Source organism: Hemiscyllium ocellatum, chromosome 9 (assembly GCF_020745735.1).
Source record: "Hemiscyllium ocellatum isolate sHemOce1 chromosome 9, sHemOce1.pat.X.cur, whole genome shotgun sequence".
In the NCBI taxonomy this organism is placed as follows: Eukaryota; Metazoa; Chordata; class Chondrichthyes; order Orectolobiformes; family Hemiscylliidae; genus Hemiscyllium; species Hemiscyllium ocellatum.
Genome location: NC_083409.1, coordinates 29,581,107 through 29,594,590, shown reverse-complemented (window position 1 = coordinate 29,594,590; position 13,484 = coordinate 29,581,107). Strand labels below are relative to the sequence as shown.

The 13,484-nt window shown below is 39.0% G+C and overlaps 1 protein-coding gene across 1 annotated transcript in view; it reads right to left on the bottom strand.

The window, feature by feature from the left end:
- Nucleotides 1-13,484, bottom strand: part of rasal2 (RAS protein activator like 2) — a 410,016-nt gene that overhangs the window by 318,346 nt on the left and 78,186 nt on the right. The window lies entirely within an intron of this gene.

Here is a 13,484-nt window from a genome sequence, read left to right as displayed (position 1 = left end):
GTGAAGATGCACATACACGTCACAACCACTTCCTATTGAGCTGCTCCTTGACGTTGTATTACAATTAGAAAGGAAGTTGATTTTGAACATTTCAGGCAACCGCAGTTTTAGACCTAAATCGATCAACCGAAAGTCTGCAAAACTAACAGGTGCTCATAAGAAACAGATTTCCCCTAAAATTTAGCAGAATGTTTCTCAGAGGCTTTACAGGCAACCAGTGTGGCAAAACCGTGAAGACAAGACCCAATATTTACACTAACTCATCTCTTGAAAGAGTCAGAATAAAAGAGTCTAGAGAATACCAGCTGTAAACCAAGCAGCGTGAGCCCTGGTTGTCACAGTATTGTTACTTGTTTTGAATAATTAGGAGTGTAGGCTCCATGTTCAGACTTAAGCATTCCCTAAATGAATTAAATTGCAATATTCACAAGACAAAAATAACTTCTGTTCTTTATCATGGGCTCGAGAAACAACTTTTCTCAGCAACAACTCATGGAATAAGGAGAAGAGGTAATTTCATTGCAACTTCCTTCATTGACCAAACATTTAGTCAGTTCTACCATGGCCAAAAGTAAACAAAAATGAGTTTGCCCATTCTGCAAGGCGTTTGTCATGGTTCTCTGAGATCCATTTCAATGATCTACTTCCATCATGAAAACTTTATTGATGCAAGTATTCAAGTGTAATTGTTCAAACGATTTCTTTGATTACCTACACAAGTTAATACTACCACCAGTTAATTAAGGTCAAATGGTCAGCATGAACTGAGTTACCAAAAGACAAACTCAGTGTAATCACTGGGCTTGAGGGGTGAATATAACTGAAAGGATGGGGGAGGAGAGAAAATAAGGTTTCCTTTAAAGATCTGTAATAGCAACCTTTGCAGAAGACAAAAGAAAACAAGCAGTTTTTAAAAGATTGATTAAATGTGCTAGGTGATTTTCTCATGAGTGCACTTATGTGATAAACTTAACTTATGCAAAAACTAAACATAAAAAAAATTCAAGAGGAAACTAAACTGCACATCAAAAATGGCAAGTTATATTGAAGCCTCCCTCCCAGACTGCTCAAACTAATAAGTACGGACAGTACTAAATATGGCATACTGCCAGAGAAGCCAGAAGACGCAAAGTTAAATTCTTATTTTATTAAGACAAGCAGATGTGAGAGTTAAGCTATAGTGGCTACACTGGAATTGTCCTCACCAGTCTTTCGCTCGAAGTCAGGATAGTAATAGGGTCATGAGAACTCTGATACTGTGCTTCATGTTACTCAGTAAAAGCTCCTGAAAGTTTAAAAGCACAAATAATAAATGAGGATCAGATACAATTGTCATGTCATCCATGGTAAAATAATCTGTCACCGCTCAGACTGGACTCAAAGTCAAAGGTTGCTAGCCCATCTAGAATTGTCCACCAATAACCATAAACACCTCCATGATCAAGGGCCAAAAGGGATAAGTTAACAGGATATCACATTTAGTCCTGAATTTCTTACTGTTATCATAACTATGCTGAAAAATATGAACTCGGAGACAAACAATTCAAGTAAATCTTTCATGCCAAAGGAATTACCAACATTTTCCTTCTTAGCAGATCCATGTCACAAGCTTGTACTCATCTTACTTGTCAAACCAACAGACGTTTCTGCTTCTCTGTCAAATCCAATTAAGATTGGTTTATATTGTGAGTAGAAAAGAGACATCTTGTAAAAGAACACAAACCTAGGTCAAAAACATCGAGTCCAACATTCTTCAAATCACAACACGTGTCCCCATTTCTTTTCAAACAAATCTTGGACTTGAGCACAAAGTCAAAGCTAATAGTCCGGTGCAGTATTAGGGAGAAATAAAATTGTTGGGGAAGCTATAATTCAATGTGATTTTAAACCAAGTCACTCACTTGACGAATGAAAAATGTTCTGTGAGCACTTTCTCAAAGAGAAGGGAAGTTATCACCATATGATCCCTTAAATCAATATCATAGCAATGCATTTTCAGGTGACTATCAAATTTCTGTTTGTAAGAAGTTGCCCGAGGTAAACTGGTTGTCACATCTCCTAACTTACAACAGTGACGACACTTCAAAGTATTTCAATGGCTGTTAAGTGTTTTAGGATGTCCTGTGGTCATATAAACATACATGTAGGTTTTTATCTTTACTTCATTCAAGTCAAAATATTTGCTTCAGCTCTTCATTCTTTTTTTGATTCAATTAATTCAGTACTAAAAACAGATCTTGCAGAAACAATTTTTTGGGACTGAATGAAAATCTACAAAGTACTCATTAAACTCTCTGGAGCTCCATCCTCTGCTGGCCACTTCTTACTGAGGTTTCTCAGCACAGATGCTGCCTGATATTCTGAGTATTTCCTGTATTTTTTTTATTACTGTAACTTCTGTTATCTGGTCAGAAGCAATTATAAACATAGAACCAAACAGCACAGGAATGAGACCCTCAGCCCATTATCTTGTACCAAACATGACACCAAATGAAATTAAACCTTTCTACCTGCCCTTGGTCCATATCCCTCCACTCCTTGCATATTCATATGCTTATCTAAAAGTCCTATAAACACCCTTATCGTATTTGCCTCCACCACCACCCTGGCAGTACGTTCCACACTCCTGCTTCTCTGTAAAAAACTTGCCTCTCATGTCTCCTTTGAAATTTCTCCCTCTCACCTTAAACACATGCCCTCTAGTATTAGATATTTGAAGTCTGGGTAAAAGATTCTGACCAACAACTCTATCTATGCATCTCATAATTTTATAGATTTTTGTCAAGTCTCCCCACAGCCTTGAACACTCAAGAAAAAAACCTAAGTTTTTCTAACTTCTCCTTATAGCTCATACCCTCTCAGCCAGGCAGCATCCTGATAAATCTCTTCTGCACCCTCTCCAAAACCTCCTTACCCTACTTGTAATGAAGCAACGAGAATTGAACGCAATACTCTCAAGTGCGGTCTAACCTATGTCTTATAAAGCTGCAACAGGACATTGGTGACTCTTGTAAACAATTCCCCCAACCAATAAAGGCAAGCATGCCATATTTCTTCTTTACCACACTATCTATTTGTGTGGTCACTTTCAAGGAACTATGAATTTGAACCCCAAGATTCGTCTGTACATCAATGCTGTTCAGATTACCTACATACTTTTCCTTAACATTTGATCTCCCAAAGTGCAACACCTCTCACCTACCTGGATTAAACTGCATATGCCATTTCTCCGTCCATATCTGCAACTGTATCCTTTTGACAACCTTCTACACTAACTACAATGCCTCAGATCTTTGTTTTGTCTGCAAACATACCAACCTGCCCATCTATTTTTTAATCTAAGTCATTTATATATAACACAAACAGCAGAGGTCCCAGTACAGAACATCACTAGTCATGGACTTCCAACCTGAAAAACACCCTTTCACCACTATCCTGTCTTCTGTGAGCAAGCCAATTCTGAATCCACATGGCCATGTCACCGTGGACTACATGCATCTTAACCTTTAGGATGAGCCTACCTTGACAGACCTTGTCAAAAGCCTTACTAAAATCCATGTAAACCACATCCACTGCTCTACCCTCATTGATACCTTCATGATCACCTGAAAATTTCAATCAAGTTAGTAAGACATGACCTGCCCTGCACAAAGCCATGCTGACTGTCCCTAACTAAGCCATGCTTTTCCAAACACATGTAAATCCTATCGATAAGAATTCTCTCCAATAGCTTCCCAACCACTGATGTGAGACTCACCAGTCTATAGTTTCCTGGATTATCCCTATTCCCCTTCTTGAACAGAGGAACAACATTAGCTACTTGCCAGTCTTATAGTAGCTAGCAAGGATACAAAGATCCTTCCTCAGTGACTGTCTTTGCCTCCGACTTACTCCACGTAGATTTCAACTCAAATTCCATCCTGCATGCAGCCGACAGGATTACAGGTACTTGCACAATTTACAACATTTTTCCAACTGCTGTTCTCCCCGCATCCTAAAAGCCACACTCAGGGCCATGTGCCGCCACATGAAAGCACTTGACACCTCTCTCCAGCAGCACCAACTTACTCTCTCTCAAAGTTGTCCTGGTCCACAGTTTCATTTCATCCTTCATATTATTTGACACCTTAACTTCAAACTTTTCATGTTTCTTGCAGATGTTAAGGAAGCAAGCTTCAACTTCTCATCCACACCCCTGCCCAACCTCCACCTTCCAACAGTCCCAATCCCTCGAACCCCAACTCTTCCAGCCTCAGCCCTTGCCGTGTGTTCACCATACCCTCTGACCTTCCCCCCTCTGAGGCTGAGCGTGCTGTTCTCAGCAAAGGACTCAGTTTTGTACCCTTACGTCCCCACCTCAATGAATTCCGGGCTCGACATGATGCTGAACTCTTCTTCCATTGCCTTTGTGCTCACTTCTTTGGGCAAGAGTCCTCCCTCCACTCCACAGATCCTTTCACATCCCTCCAACATTCCACCTCTAATTGGACACCCCCACCAGAACAATTTCCTGCCCTCAACTTTGACAAAGGGTCAGTTCACTCAAAACGTCAGCTCTTTTCTCTCCTTACAGATGCTGCCAGACCTGCTGAGATTTTCCAGCATTTTCTCTTCTGGTTAAGGATGCAAAGACCTTGGTTAAGGCCTCAGCAATCTCCTCTCTTACCTCTCTCAATAACCTGATGAGGTAAATATCATCAGGCCCTGGGAGACTTATCCACCTCAAAGCTCTTCAAGAGCTCCAACACCACTTCTATCTTGATCTCAAAATGCCCTAGCACATGAGCACGCTCCACACAAATCTCACTATCCTCCATATCCTTCTGCTAGATGACTAACAATGCAAAGTACTCATTTAGGATTTCAACCCACATCCTGTGCCTCCAAGCACAAGTTCCTCCCTTCATTTCTGAGTGGTCCAACCTTCTCCCCAGTTATCCTCAGAAAAGCAATTTTTTTAAATTCACTATTTATTTGACTTATACAAAAGTTACTCATCATTTATGTGAAGATGTATTTCAATGATCAAAGAAAACTACCTCAAAAACATGTTTTGGGGGAGTGTTTTAAATTACAGACTGAGCTTTTTTATTGACCGTCTGTGACACTTCATACATTCTATTCCTGCTTGGATGCCACAGTGACGCTCTGAAAAGACAGCACAGGATCACAGAATCAAACTTGACCATTTGCTATGCTTTGCTTACATGTATGCAGCTACGTAATTAATCCCATCTTCTCTTTCATTTGAATTTAATTCCACATTATAATTGATGAAACTTTGATTGTTATTTAATGCATTATGCATATCAATAATGAAAATATTTTTCCAAAATTTAGCAATTAGCACCAATTTTCACCATGTGCCTCATCAGCAATCATTCAAACCCTTCAAAAATTTGTAACTTTTCTCTTAAATCTTTTCTCTTTTATCTCTGCTCTGCTGAACTTAATTAGAAGTTCTGTCATAAATATAGCATCTCATCTTGGTATAATTCTTCATGATTTTATGCTGCATCTTGTGCATTTGTCCTTTCCATCAAAGAATTATAAAATCACACCAAATATTCCTGTCGTGCCCTCAGGTTGGAGGCTTTAGAGAAAAATGCATGGTTTTTGGAACAAGCCAAGAGTGACCCATTCTTATAAATACTAGCTCACTCTTCAATGGGTTGACCTCATGGGACTAGCTGAGTGTGCAGTACAAAGTAGTCCACAGTTGCTTCTCCATCTCCAATCCCAGGCTATTGTATTCCAAGCTCCCTACAATAAAATATTTACAGAAATGCGACATTTATACCCTCATTGAAAAAATAATAGATCAATGAATACCAAACTCCTTATAAAAAGCTTCCTGCTGGCTGAAATCTGTTAAGCCGTGGCTGTAGCAGAACAGACCTGACAGCAGCATCACAGGGGCCATGCTCCTGCTGCTTCCAATCTGTTTGCATTGGAGTGTCTATCTCAATGGTCATGAGTTTAAAAAAATACTGCAACAAAAATATTTATTCCCCGAGGGGCTAGCATCTGACTAATTCCCAATCTAAAGCTGCAGCTACATTCAATGTGACATGTAACCAAGTTTGTTTCATTCATTCCCTTGATGATGTTAGCTGGCTGACACCAATCCAAGTTATTTCCAATTTTACCACGAAAACAAAACTTGCTAGTAGCCAAACCAGACACAAACACCTGACATAATACTTTCAGAAAACTCGAACTAACATTGCACTTGTCAATATACTGCTATATATTCCTAAAAAAATAACTAGAATAAATTTGTTGCTTTAAAATGCCCAGTATTCCTGGGCACACCAGGCACATTCTTTTGCCGCAGTTCTTGAAATTGGCCTTTCAAACTGTTGGTCACCTTTTTCTACTAAATGGGAGTATATATCTCTTCATTGCAACCTCCCTATCAGGTCAAGAAGAGTTTGATGAAATAAGATGGCTCATTTCAAAGGCATGCTCATGTTGGAGCATTTGAACATTTTTGCCTCAACTCACCCAACATCAAGTGAGCTTAAGCAACGTGAGAAGTGATTGCAGCATGCCCCTTCCAGGCTCGTCTCCAAATATCCAACTAACAATTACACACTGTTAAGAAAACTCTGTCAAAATACTTCTGGTCTGAGAACACAGTTTCCAGTGCATAGTAGAACATTCTAATATGGTTACCTCCTTTGCTGGAAACGTGCAAATGTCATTATAATTGGAGCAAACATACAGGTTAGGGTTAAGTTATTAATGGATTTAATTGGGAAGGAGGCAGGGAAAAGGAGGACAAAAGCATAATGTATGCCTTGATCGTTTGTTCTTCTATCACAGCTGCCATCTGTTTCCCAACTCAACCACTTCCTCTGACAGTAGCCAGTCTAACAAAACAGTAACTAAAAATACACCTGCCACAGGAGTTCTGTGAAAACATGGAACATATACAGGAAAAGCTTCAAATAACATGGGACATTTTGGCGTTGTTCTATCTTGGATTAAAGTTCAATCTTCATTATGTTTGAATGTATAAGTCAGGTGCAGCAAGCTGACTTTAAGTTAAGCTTCCAATTGTGAACTTTTACTATACCAGTACCAGTGCTGAAGTACTGGGTTTCATTGGCCATAATTGCTGGCTTGCTGAACAAAGAGGTCCCACTACACCACTTCCTGTTTATTTTCTGCTGCCATGAAGTTCACTCTCACAAAAGCAACCCACACAAGTTCCCTCTGCCTTTCAATTGCATATGTAACATTTCAAGAAATCTTTGCCCAGTGAATCGATTAAACACCTAGCTGGACAACAAAAGATCAGTTTTCCTTTAACATTTGAACATTTTAAAATAAGTTACATAAACAGAAAACAATGGAAGTACATGTGTCATCAGCATTTATAGAAACAGATGCTGAGTTTAGCTCTCATTAGTACCGTGATGTAGCAGATTTTAATTGAGTACAAAGGCAAGGAAATAGTGGAGTGGGGAAGAGACCGAAAGGAAGAAAAAAGTGAAGTCTGTGAGAGGATGGAAGTCAGACAAGATTTAATGACAAAATGGTAGAGGCAGCAAGGCAAAGCAGGTTGGTAACTGGACAGATTGCTGAACATAACATGTGTCTCAAGGAGTTGCAAATGGCACCAGCAAAGAAAGGAAGCAGTTACCCAGAAAAATGTTAATTGATTATGACCTTAAATTTTTGATCTCAATATGAAGGCAAGAAAACTGAAAAACCAAACAAAATTTTACATGTTGTTCCTCCAGCTGAAATTTACTTTCCACATTGTTATAATGAAAGCAAAAAACAGGGAGATTCAAGTGTATGTGGAATAAAATATTAAATTGGCAGGTGACTGAAAGTCACACTTGCACACTGACAAGATGAGTTCAGTTAAGTACTCACCTCAACTTGTGTTTGGTCTCCTCTAAAGAAGAGACTTTATTGTGAGTGACAAATACCGATGATGAATGAGGACGAAGGGCAACTCAATCACTAATGCATCTAGGACAAAGTGTTCAGGCCCTGGACAAGAAAGAGCGAAAAAGAAAGGCTTGTATTTATATAGGATCTTTCATGACCACAGGACCTGGACCCAAAGAGCTTTACAGCAAATCAAGTACTTCTGAACTGGAGTCACCACTGTAACGTAGGAAGCATAGCAGGCAACTTTATGCAACAAGCTGACAACAACAAAGAGAAGGGTAACTGGATCTGAAATGTTGACTCTGCTTTCTTTCCATGCTTCTGGATCAGTGGTGCTGGAAGAGCACAGCAGTTCAGGCAGCATCCAACTCTACTCTCTCCCCACCCCGACCCTCCCCTAGCTTATCTCTCCACGCTTCAGGCTCACTGCCTTTATTCTTGATTAAGGGCTTTTGCCCGAAACATTGATTTCGCTGCTTGTTGGATGCTGCCTGAACTGCTATGCTCTTCCAGCACCACTGATCCAGAATCTGGTTTCCAGCATCTGTAGTCATTGTTTTTACCTCCTTTCTTTCCATGCTGAGATTTTCAAGCAATTTCTGCTTTTGTTTCCTATTTCCAGCATCTGCAGTTCTTTGGATTTTTTTTTCAAAACATGCAATTAAAGCCCAATAATCTGTTTTTGTCGTGATGATTCAAAGTTGCATGCCATTCAGGACCCCCTTTTGCTTCTTCAAAATTGCAACGCAGGATCTTTGAATTCTGCCTAATAAAGCAGAGAAAGCATGAGTTTAATAGCTGATCCAAAAGATGGCACCTCCTGATCCATCTGCTCGGTCTGAATTGAGACCCAAACCCTCAATCTCTGAGTTAAATAAGGTGTTGCATCTACTTCTGAGCAACGGAAAATGCCACAGAAATGGGGAAAATGGGTGTTGGCAATTAATGAATGAACTATAGCGTCAAAGGGGACATTGTGTCTTCTGAATGCTGAAAGAGGGAAAGGGTAATATGTTTGACAGTGACATCACATTGGCAATGGCTGAAACGGAAGATGATCAACTGATTGTGAACATTGCTGTAACAGAACATAATTGGGCTTCTGGCAGTTCCAGAAAGGAGTGAACACAACAGTGCAGGGAAATTATCAGTTGAGGAGACAAAGATATTGGAAACACTAGTTTTGAAGGTGGCATTTACAGAACCGAAGAAAAGCAATTCTGTTAACCAGTGTCAGTCAGAGCTGCTACAAAGACTGCAGACTGCCTAATTAAGAGCAGCATTTTGTTGTAATTGGGAGTTTGACTGACGCTATAGTCACTCAACCAGACAAGATCACACTGCCAGGACGAAAGGAGCAATATGCTGGTTCACAAAAAAATTCTGCAAATGTTAACCCAATGCTCTTGCAAGTCTAAAATTGCTGAATGAAATAGAGACTTCAAAAGGTTATTTTTAGCACTATAGATCCTAATTTCAAAATAGATGAAAGTTTCAAGTCCAAAAAGATTTAACTGAATGAAGTGGCATTAAATGAGGAAAAAAATATAAAATGAGAATCATTTGAGCCAGAAAGATTGTATTTTGGCTACATGGGATTCAGAATTGTACTGAGTTACTCAACACGTGAGTAGATTTATTCCTGTGCCATAAAGGCCATGTGCAAGCTAAAATGCCTGTTCCACAGGGGCCTGGAATTCCAAAGGGCTTCTGGCAGGTGAAGGTCAACACTTACATTCTGAAGATATCCAGAAATATCATCATAGCCCAAGTTGACGTACAGCAATGACCTCCCAAGTTGCACTATTAATAGAGTACAGCTCATTCTCAATTTAGCACAACACAACAAAGCAAATTTCCAATTTAAAAATCTATTCTTCTACACGATTTTCATTCACATTCTTCTACCTTGGCAATATTCACATTTAAGCACTGCTCCAAAAGGTGTCCAGTACCCTGTCCAAAGGGTCATTCCATGTATGAGTAATGGTATTGATTTGTTAGCTCGCTATCTTAGTCAGGAATGCGATAAGTGAGAAAAGAAATCATGAAAGTGCAAGATCTTGGCTTCAGGCATATAGCTACTGTTCAGGCCATTGGTAGTCACCTAAAGAAGGAACAGATGTTTTAAAATAAAATCTCCTTCACCTAAGGTATATTACTTCGACTGCAACACAGTCGAAGTAAAACCTGGTAACTTGCTGTTCAGTAGCACAAAACGAAAAGGAACTTCCATCAAAGCATGTGCAAAATTTGAAAGACAAAATCCCACATCCCATAATTCCACTGGTATTGACTTGTCAACAATATATATCAACTCCATCCAATTAGTCAACTCAAAAACTTATCTTGGAGGTGAACTTAACCCATCAAACACAATAGCAGTTAAATGACAAATGCTTCACTGTGAACATTCATTGATTAATAATTTTGATGGCCAGCACTATGGTGAATTTGAATCACATACAACCCACTTCACTCAATGAAAAAAAAAACGAATGGCATTTTTAATGCCAATTCAGCCAAGATGCAACAGAGAAAAAATTCATTTTAGTACAATTACCTGAGACTCCAAACAAAGCATTAAGTGTCTTTCATGAAGCCAACCTGGATGTGGTTCATGTTCAACATTAAGAACAATTATTGCAGAAAACCAGGAGATGCCACCTCTAGGTTGAATCTCTCGTTAGATTACAAAACATAAAAATGAAGCTGGCTGCTACTCAGGGAAGAGGAGTTTAGTCCCAAGTAGCGTTCAATTCAGTCAAGAAGCTCTTTAAAACATCACCTGTTCAGTGAACAGAGCAGGTTATGGAAATTAGAAGGGAACTACCAAAGGCAACAGCTGCACAGAGGCAGACATCAAAAGCGATCAAGTCAACCAGTAAATATAAAGATTATTCATATTGTGTTCAGATAGTGAAGCTGTGGCAAAGACAACAGAACTTCAATCTTCTCTACAGTAACTCTTTTTTATCTTAACTCATGGTACAACTATTCCAAACTTCACAATGAACAAAAAAAATTATAAAACTCACAACAAAGCTGCCTCAATGGTCCACCACTCTCCACTCATGTTTGTTTCTATACATAAAATGTATTCGAGCCTTTCAAGAAAACATTAGGATTAAACCTAGGCACAACATCGTGGGCTAAAGGACCTGTTCTGTGCTGTACTTTTCTACGTTCTATGTTCTCAAACCATTCACTTTAAGATTATCCTCACTGACAGCAATGCCTCAAGTACAAGCTTACAAATGCAAGAAAATGCTATTCCAATACACTGTAGAATGTAAAGTTTAACAATAGCTGAATGCTGCCCATGCAGCAGAGGTTCCCTGCTGGTTTAACAGTACATAGAACATTTCATTGCAGCAAACATTTTCAAACTCCAATTCCAAGGTGTTAAGATTAAAGCCACCATCAAAAAACATTCAAAGCTCATGAGATGCAGTTATCTCTGACAAAAAGCCATAATCATAATCCAAGACCACCTGAAATGGTAACTCTGATCTACACGGTTGCTGCCAGATCTGCTGAGCTTTTCCAGTAATTTCTGTTTATGTTTCAGAATGACAACACCTAACCATCAACAAAGCATTGTACAGCAACAGCATTTCCAGCAAAGATGCTTATATTTTGTCTTTCCAATACTCAACTTAATGAATAATCTTGCCATTGTCATTATCATACAGAAACATATTTAAAAACATCAAATATGAGCTTTGCAAATCTTGTTTTAAGTGGATGTTGGTTTGTTCAGTCTGAATTATTGCTGTTCAGTCTGAACTAATGATCAACAATTTCCAAGTATAAAAACCTGCACAAGGAGCTCATTATCAAGTCAGAATCCAAGCACAGTCCAAGTAGAACATTTCCTGGCATTTAAACGACAATTCTGTCAGGATCCGACTCGGCAAGCAAATTCCTGGCATGTCTGGAGTGAAGCAAATATTTACCAAATCAGAATCTGTTCAGCATTGAAGTTTGCCCTGAAATTGTCCCAATAATTCCATCTAAAATACTTAGAAACACACCTCCTACCAGACGAGCATCCAATACTTTTTGAGTTGTTAGTCATATGCCTGAATGTTTTCAAAACAATAGGAAGTACATCCAGAGCTGCTTTTCCTTTTTTTGAACAGTTTCATTGTTAAGGGAACACACTCCCATTACGGATGAATATTCACTATACAAAACAAAACTTGCAATGTTAGATACTAAACATAAGTTTACAGTGAGGAATTGTGACCAGAGGTTGCGGCAGCATTTTGTATACCTCCACAGTCTAGGTTCAAAGTTCCCTTAGAGTATACCATGCCCATTGATCAGGAAGATCAAAACATGAAGAAAAATCACACTATATTAAATTAACAACAGAAAGTGCATACATACAAATATCTATGAAATACTATTTCATCAACTGGAAATTGGCATGAAGATAGGTCCTCAAAAAATATCAGGTAACCTATCCCTACACTTAGTTAGGCGCAAATTTCAGACATCAACAAAATCACTCTAAATAAGCTGTTTCCAAAAGCAATAATTAAAGGCCTATGACATACAGAAACATTCACATCACTATACTTGGATTTTAAGCAGTTAGTATACAACCATTTCTATACATATTGTGGAAGAAAAATGAAAAATGTTTACATTCAATAAAAACAGTGATCCATTTACAAGTTGCAAAAGTAATCAAAGAAAGAAATATTATATTGAAAGCGAGAGATAAAAAATGAACTGAGCTGTTACTATCCCATAACTAAACAAGTTTATTAAAACACTGTCCTCCATCCAACCCCAGATGAAAGACAATGGTTAAAAATCTTCTGATTGGCATTCAAACAATGAAGTCTGTTACTGGCAGAAACCCAAACAACTCCCTGAACAGAGAAATCTGTGGAAAGTCAATCAGTACTGAAGATATGCTTCACATTAACCGCACTCACTGTTGCATTATCACTTTGAATGTACCATACCAATGTTTGTAAATGCATGAATGGGTGAATGAGTAAATGGGTAGATTGGGTAATTAAATGAAATGATTGTATAGGTGGGCAGTATGGCAGGTGGAAGGATAGCAGGTACAGAAATTCGGGGTAGTTAGGTCGGGTCAGGTACTAATGAAGTCAGGAGGGGTAGTAAGCTTGGGGACTAGTCGGATTGGGTCAACACGAGTAGTTGAACAATGAAGGTTCGTGTGAGATATGGGAGTGGAGGGGGATTGGGGGATATGTTAGTTCAGTAGTTAGTTAAACTAGGATTTTCCATATAATAGTTACCAGGAATGATTCAGTTAATTACCATAGAACAGTTCAAAGTCTTCAACCCACAGTGGCTCAGTGGTTAGTACTGCTGCCTCAACGCCTGGTATCAGTGTTTGATTCCTGCCCCAGGCCACTGTCTGTATGGAGTTCTCACATTCTCCCTGTGTCTGCATGGGTTTCATCCGGGTGTTCCGGTTTCCTCCCACAATCCACAGATGTGGAGATCAGGTGAATTGGCCAAGCTAAATTGCCCATCATGTTACATGCATTAGCCAGGGGTAAAGGTAGGGGAATGGATCTGGG